This window comes from Mastomys coucha, unplaced genomic scaffold, assembly GCF_008632895.1.
Source record: "Mastomys coucha isolate ucsf_1 unplaced genomic scaffold, UCSF_Mcou_1 pScaffold7, whole genome shotgun sequence".
Lineage (NCBI taxonomy): Eukaryota > Metazoa > Chordata > Mammalia > Rodentia > Muridae > Mastomys > Mastomys coucha.
In genome coordinates, this window is record NW_022196913.1 from 25259346 (window position 1) to 25267279 (window position 7934).

Sequence of the window (7934 nt, forward strand, 5' to 3'; positions counted from 1 at the left end):
TCACTGGTTTTGATTCATCTCACTCCTTTTGCCTGGAGATCAGACCAAACATCAAGCATGTTGGGAGGGGCACAATTTAAAGCAGCACTACCCACCTAAAGCATCTACCAGCAATTTACAACGCAAAACAGCAAAACGACAGACAGCAACTCTTACTGCGGCACTGAGAATGGCAAGCAGCTTTCTGCAGCATGGAAGTTAACAGCTCTCAGGGGTTGCCCATTCCTGCAAAAATGTATGTATCAAGGTGGGCAGGGGGCGTTCATTCACACACTACAGGAGGTGACCGCAGATAACTAAGCTCCACGACTGCCAAGCCCGCCAAGCCCTCCGAGGCTGTACTGGCTGGTCCGGTGAAGTACAAATCCATGCTTCACACACTCTGCTCTAAGACTGCACTCATTACACTTCTCATACTCCAAGGAAGATTTGAGGAACTTGGGAAGTTTGGGACAGGAGAGCCAAATCACAGAGCTTCTCAGAGCCCTCGGGGACCACAGCCTTCGAAGCTCCCTTGCCGTCTGTTAAGAACCGCTGCATGGTGCATTACAAGAGCAGTGTGGTGGCACACGCGCACCCTGGGCTTCTGGGCCCTTTTCCAACACGGGGCCTGCAGAAGTCTGCTTCCTACAATTAGAGGCTAAAACACTTTTTAGATTTAGTATTGTGTAGCCCGCACAGTCGTCTCACCAGCAAGAAGACACACAGACACTAGGATCCTTCTGCAGCAAGCATTTATTGCATCATGAAGAGGAAGACCCCGAGCCAATAATCGGCACTGCTTATATACACCACAGCGCGGCATGTCCGCCCATGATTGGCTGTTTGCTCATCACCCCATGTGACGCCCCGGGATGGGCCGTGACTTGGCGCCTTTTCACTCTACGCACATGCGCAAACAGTTGTTTACCAGGAGTCGACAGCAGATGTAGGCGCCATCTTGTCAAGGCAAATGCTTCTCCAGCTCTACTGCTCTCCACAGTGTTGCAGAAAACTGAGCCCCTCTCATCTTTAGCTGCTTCCATAATCACTCTAAGCCCTTAATCCCAGCAACCTTCATCCAATATATATATATATATATATATATATACATATGTATATATGTATATATGTATATATTTGCATATATATTTATGAACCCAGAAAAAAACTTATTTTCAAAGTTTATACAAGTACACACATCCAATTTTCTATGGGTTGCGCTTTGCCACAGAGGAAAGAGGGGCAAGTTTCCGACAAGTTTTTACACCCAGTGCCTCGCTGCTCATCGAAGTGTGTGAGCCAGCATAATGTTCTGCTGAAGAGCTCAGAGGCTTGTCATCTGGCTCCCGCAGTGAGAGGCTGCTCTTTCCTTTGGGAGCGACGATGGTGCATCTACTCAGCCCAGAAGAAAATTTTACTTGGATTTTTTTTTCAATACATGTACTTACAATGTGGATGGACTTCAGTTGTGAATCAATTCCTCCACATAAAGACAAGGAAAATGGCGCTACCATCGCTAGTCCACCTTCCAGCCCTGGGTGTGAGTACTGATAGAACAGGAAGTGAGACTTCAATATGACTTTGAAAAGTTTGATGTTTGAAAGAGACACCTGTGCAGCTAACAAAGCATGAGCACGGCCAGAACAGAAAACCCTGTTATCATGGGTCTGTCGAGTCAGAACAGCCAGCTGAGGGGCCCTGTGAAGGCCAGTGCTGGCCCTGGAGGAGAGGGCACACAGCCAATGAACCAGCTGAAGAATATCAGCACAATCAATAACGGTACTCAACAGCAAGCACAGAGCATGGCCGCCACTATCAAACCTGGTGATGACTAGAAAAAGACTTTATAACTCCCTCCAGAGGATCTAAGAATCAAACTTCGGATGTGACCTCCACAAAAGGAAATGAGTTTGAAGATTACTGTTTGAAACGAGAGTTACTAGTGGGAATTTTTGAAATGGCTGGGGAAAGACATTTCCTCTTCAGGAGGAGAGCATTCCCATTGCTTTATCTGGTAGGGAGATCTTAGCTAGAGCAAAAAATGGGACAGGCAAAAGCCGTGCCTACCTCATCCCCTTACTTGAACGGCTGGACCAGAAGCAGGACAATATTCAAGCAATGATGATTGTTCCCACTAGAGAACTTGCTCTACAGGTCAGTCAGATTTTGCATCCAGGTCAGCAAACATATGGGAGGGGCCAAAGGGATGGCAACCACTGGCGGAACCAATTTACGGGATAACATAATGAGGCTTGGTGATACAGTGCATGTTGTGATTGCTGTCCCTGGCAGAATCCTGGATCTTATCAAGAAAGGAGTAGCAAAGGCTGATCATGTCCTGATGATAGTATTGGATGAGGCAGATAAGTTGTTGTCACGAGATTTTGCGCAGATAATGGAAGGTATTATTCTGACACTACCTAAAAATAGGCAGATTTTACTATATTCCACTACTTTTGCTCTTAGTGTACAAAAGTTTATGAATTCCCATCTGCAAAAACCCTACAAGATAAACCTGGTGGAGGCACTCACTCTGAAAGGAGTAACCCAGTACTACGCATATGTAACAGAGAGCCAAAAAATGCACTGCCTCAATAGGCTTTTCTCCAGGCTTCGGGTAAACCAGTCAATCATTTTCTGCAGCTCTTCTCAGAGAGTTGAATTACGGGGTTACTCTTGCTCCTATATCCATGTTAAAATGAGGCAGGAACATCAAAACTGTGCCTTTCATGATTTCAGAAGGGGCTTATGCTGCAACCTTGTTTGCACTCACCTGCTTACCCGGGGTATTGATATACAAGCTGTGAATGTGGTAATAAACTTTGACTTTCCCAAAGCTGGCAGAAACCTATCTTCATTGTATTGGAACATCAGGTCACTTTGGTTGTCTTGGCTTAGCCATCAACTTGATCACATATGATGACCCCTTCAACCTGAAGAGTACTGAGGAGCAGCTGGGAACAGAGATCAAACCCATCCCAAGCAACACTGACAAGAGCCTGTATGTGACAGAATATCCCAGCAAGCCTGCAGAAGATGAGAAACCTTACCAAGCACACTTTGAAAACCTACAGAAGGCTCCTTGGATCTGTGACACATCATTTTTTGGGGGGAAGGGGTGCTCTTCTCTTTGTGGGTTTTTTCATCTTTATTTTGGAACTATGAAGAGTTATATAAGAGCTCAGATATTTTTCTTTTTTTAACTGAGGAAAAATTGAAAAGAAGAAATAGACCTTTTTTGTTCCACTTGTTTGCACTGAGTGCTGACTGAACATTTGTTGCACTAACTCCTGGTTTGTAAAAATGTTTTCTGGGGAAAATGGACAAGGAAGGAAAGAAAAGAAGGGGAGAAACCTTAAAAAAGAGAAGAATGTTGGTGAACACATGCACCTGTCTACAATTCTCCAGTAGCTGACTCTCCTGCATTTCAACTTCGCCCTGATGATTCATCCATTTCTTAAGTCTTTTGAAGTTCTTAGTGCTCTTTTTGTGCTATATATTTAGTGTATTAACTATGATATGTCATGGGAAGTTTCTTTTCTGAGATTGTCTACTTAGTGTGCCGTGCTTCTTATATGTGTATGCGTGTGTCTCCTTGGATTTTAATAGCTGAGTAAGACTCCATTGTGTAAACGTACCACATTTGTTTTATCCATTCCTCAGCGGAGGGACATCTAGGTTATTTCCAGTTTCTGGCTATTGTGAATAAAGCTGCTATGAGGATAGTTGAGCGTCCTGGTGGTACAGTGGAATATCCTTTCAGTATATGCCTAGGAGTGCTTCATTGCTTGATGGTAAGCACATCTATGCTACTGCTATCACTGTTGCTTTTGTTCTTCGATGCCATCAGAACCAGCTTCTTCAGTGTTCAATATTGACTACAGTCCAAAAACCCTGCAGGTCTTTGATACTAAGTCAAGGTTGCCAGTGCATCTGCCCTTGTGAACTGAGCAGATCCTGTGTTCTCAGCCATTTCTAGACTACCCATACCATACTGCAAGTCATATGTAAGCCAATATAATAAAAAAACATTTGTAATACATATTAATTCTATCCCTTCTGTTCCCTCTCTAAAGTTCCCTAATTTAAAAAGGAAGCAACACTATGAAACTCCTTCTACAAATTCTGAATTACTCTGTGTATTAGTAACTTTTTTCTGAAGCAATAATGTGATACTATCACAGAGGCAACTTGTAGATTTAAGAGGTTATTTAGTCTTAAAGTTTCAGAGGGAGAGTCCATAATAGTGAGGAAGAAATGGCAGCAGACACAGACCAGGAAGCTGAGAAATATCTTCAACCACAAATCCAAGGCAGAGAAAGAAAACTGGAATCAGACAAAGCTATGAAAAATTAAAGCCCACAACTATTGGTGTACTTCCTCCAGCAAGCCTCCACCTCATAAAGGTTTTTAAATATCCCCAAAGAGCACCACTAACTGGGGACCAAGTGTTCAAATACCTGAGTTAATGGGAAACATTTCCCATTCAGTCCATCATTCTCATAACAAAAATAATACATAATAAAAAAAGAAACTATAAACAAATTTCCTAAGGAAAACAAACTAAAAAACACTTAATAAAATTATTGGAAAACGGAGCAGTGTGAAGAAGCAGCGAGGATGACCCCCGGACGGACCAAGCCCGCTCGCCACTGTATACCCGCATTCAGCGCCGACGTCCTCTGTCACCGCCATGCCCAAAAGAAAGGCTGAAGGGGATGCTAAAGGAGACAAAGCCAAGGTGAAGGACGAGCCACAGAGAAGATCTGCAAGATTGTCTGCTAAACCTGCTCCTCTAAAGCCAGAACCCAAGCCTAAAAAGGCCCCTGCAAAGAAGGGAGAGAAGGTACCCAAGGGGAAGAAGGGGAAAGCCGACGCTGGTAAGGATGCGAATAACCCTGCAGAGAATGGAGATGCCAAAACAGACCAGGCACAGAAAGCTGAAGGTGCTGGAGATGCTAAGTGACGTGTGTGCGTTTTTGATAACTGTACTTCTGGTCACTGTACAGTTTGAAATACTATTTTTTATCAAGTTTTATAAAAATGCAGAATTTTGTTTTACTTTTTTTTTTTTAAGCTATATTGTTAGCACACAGAACACTTCAATATTGGGGGGGGAGGATCATGTGTCACTAACGAAATATCTCCTATGCTGAATTGAGGACAGAAAACCTCTTTCCCTGGTAATTCCTAAAGGTTCCTGTTGGCTCCCAGGAGAGAAATCCTGGTCTTGATATAGGTGGCCACCAAGGTGCAAAATGGCTTGTGGTCTGGGAAAACTGAATTCATTTTTATATTCTCTTCCCCCTGTGCCATCAACATAGACTTAATTCCCTTAAAACCAGAGATCTGTTGGAACCTGGCCCCCAAAATTGGTTTTTCAGTGTATTGGGTGATGTGGACTTTGCAGTGGCTTCATGGAGTGTTCTCAGAAGAGAGCTGGTTCCTTTTATAAAAGATTGTGGATCTTCAGATTGATAATTCTGCCATATTCATTTCCTGAAAGTCAGGGTCAGCTTGTGAAAAGTTGTTAAACAACATCCTTAATGTGAAATGTCCACCCTCACTCTAAGCTACTTCCCCTTTTCAAAGCATTGAATGGAGACTTCATTGGGTTTTATAGTGGCTTTCTGATTTTGGTAGTCTATACAAGAAGGGAATTTGGAAGTTCTTGTATATTGTTGATTGTCTGCCCATGTCCTGCCTGAAATACCATGATTGTTTATGAAAAGTATCTTTAATAAAGCTGGTTACAGTTAGGCTTGGAAAAAAAAATTATTGGAAAACAACTTAACCAAGCCGGGCACTGGTGGCACATGCCTTTTATCCCAGCACTTAGGAGGCAAAGGCAAGAGGATTTCTGAGTTCGAGGCCAGCCTGGTGTACAGAGTGAGTGGCAGGACAGACAGGGCTACACAGAGAAACCCCGTCTCGAAAAAAAAAAAAAAACTTAACCAAAAGAGAGAAAGGGTACAAATTAATAAAGTTGGAGATATAAAAAAAGGACTCATACACATAGAAAATTTGGAAGGCATTATAAGGACATACTGTAAAAGTCTGGATTCCACTAAACTGGAAAATCTAAAAGAAACGGGTACATTTCTTTACATATATGACCTATCAAAGTTAAATCAAGATTAAACACACAACTGAAACAGTCCTATAAACAGCAGAGAACTGAAAACAATAATTAAAATCTCAATAGAAAAAATTCAGGGCCAAATGGACTCAGCACAGAATTCTATCAGATCTTTAAAGAACTAATGCCAAATCTCTTCAAGTTATTCTGCAAAATAGAAATTGAAAGAGCATTTCCAAATTCTTTTTCCCCTTTTTTATTTGTTCTTCTCTTATACAACATATTCCAATCACTTCACCCCCTCCCTCCACTCTTCCCAATCTCCCCCACCGCTTCTTCCCCAGACTCACTGCTCCTTCAGAAAAGGGCAGGCCTTCTAGGGATATTAACTGAACATATATCAAGATGCAATAAGACTAGGAACAAACCCTCATATCAAGGCTGGATAAGGCAACCCAATAGGAAGAAAACATTCCCAAGAGCAGGCAAAAGAGCCATGGATACCCCAGCTCTTGTAGGGATTAGAGTAGCAGAATAGACTCCATTTTGTTTTTAAGACTCCATTCTAAGTTAACTTGCTCTTAGAGAGGCTGAGAAAAAATCAGGAAATGTCCCTGGCCATTGCAAAATTGGCACAGCTGCTACAGCTGGCTGATAACAGAGTGGGCTAAGAAAACGTAAGTCGTTCCCAGGTTAAGATGTTCCCTTTTGATGTATGCTCCCTCCCTATGGTTTTACCAAACATAACCCTCACAGGAGTGTTCCCCCTCCCCTTCGGCCAAGAGCAGCGCACACAGGCATCCAGGGCCTCTATAAAGTCTAAGGCTGGGGCCTTCTGTGGCCCTAACCAAGCTCTCCTTGAGTGTGGAGGTGAGTTCTCGGAGAGCAGGGCTCCACACCTGGACAGACAGGGCATGAGAGGCTCCAAGTGGGCAGGTATATCCCTCACCAGACCTTGGAACAGGCTCCTAGTCACTAATTTTGCACAGTAAATGGCTACTCCTCTTAGGAGGAGAAGTGCTCGCTCCCTGACTGAACATATGTAGTCTCTGAGTTGTGAAGAGAGGGTCTCCACTGACACTATCCTGCCACACTCAGCCCACTGAAGCAACAACCACTCCCTTCTATGAGCCTTAGAGCACTCAGTGCAGTCACCTACCCAAAGCTCTTGAAGGTTCTTTTCACCACAGACAGAGGCCAAGAAACGGGTTCCTGGTCCCATGAGGAACCACACACACACTGGGACTTCAACACAGCTGAAGGTAAGGGGCATCTCCAGATCTACCTCCAGGCTCTGTCAGCAGGTCTCAACAATAATTTGGCCAAGGTTTAGATACGATGTTAGGCAGCGAACTGATGAAAGTCCAGTGGCATTTCTTGAACAGGTCATGGAGGCTTTTCACCACTACAGACTAATAGATTCTGAGAAGACAGAGAATTCTAACATGGTAGCCCTGACTTTCATCAATCAGTCAACACTGGACATTAGGAAAAAGTTACAGAAGTGAGAAAGATTAAGAGAAAAGTTGTTGAGGGACCTAGTGAAAGTTGCAGAGAAGGCATACAATAACAGAGAAAGTGCAGAAGGAAAGCAGATTAAGACAGGAAAGACATGGAATAGAGATTTGGCCAGAGTCCTTCTAGCTAACACAGCCTTGGATCCAGGAGGAAGGAAATGCCAAGCTTCAGATTGCTGGAGGAGGGTTAGATAAAGAGGTCTTGACCCAAACACTAGCACCATGGAAATGGCCAGAGGTTTATTTATCAAAGAAACTAGACCCAGTGGCAGCAAAATGGGCACTGTGCTTGCGTATTATCACAGCCCTAGCACTGTTGGTTAAAGATGCAAATAAATTAACTTTGAAACAGAATT

At 43.3% G+C, this 7934-nt stretch overlaps 2 pseudogenes; both read left to right on the forward strand.

Annotated features, from left to right (window-relative positions):
• Positions 1-1610: 1610 nt before the first annotated feature.
• Positions 1611-3185, forward strand: LOC116082623 (annotated as a pseudogene).
• Positions 3186-4661: 1476 nt separating this feature from the next.
• LOC116081784 lies at positions 4662-5159 on the forward strand (annotated as a pseudogene).
• The last annotated feature ends 2775 nt before the right edge of the window (positions 5160-7934 follow it).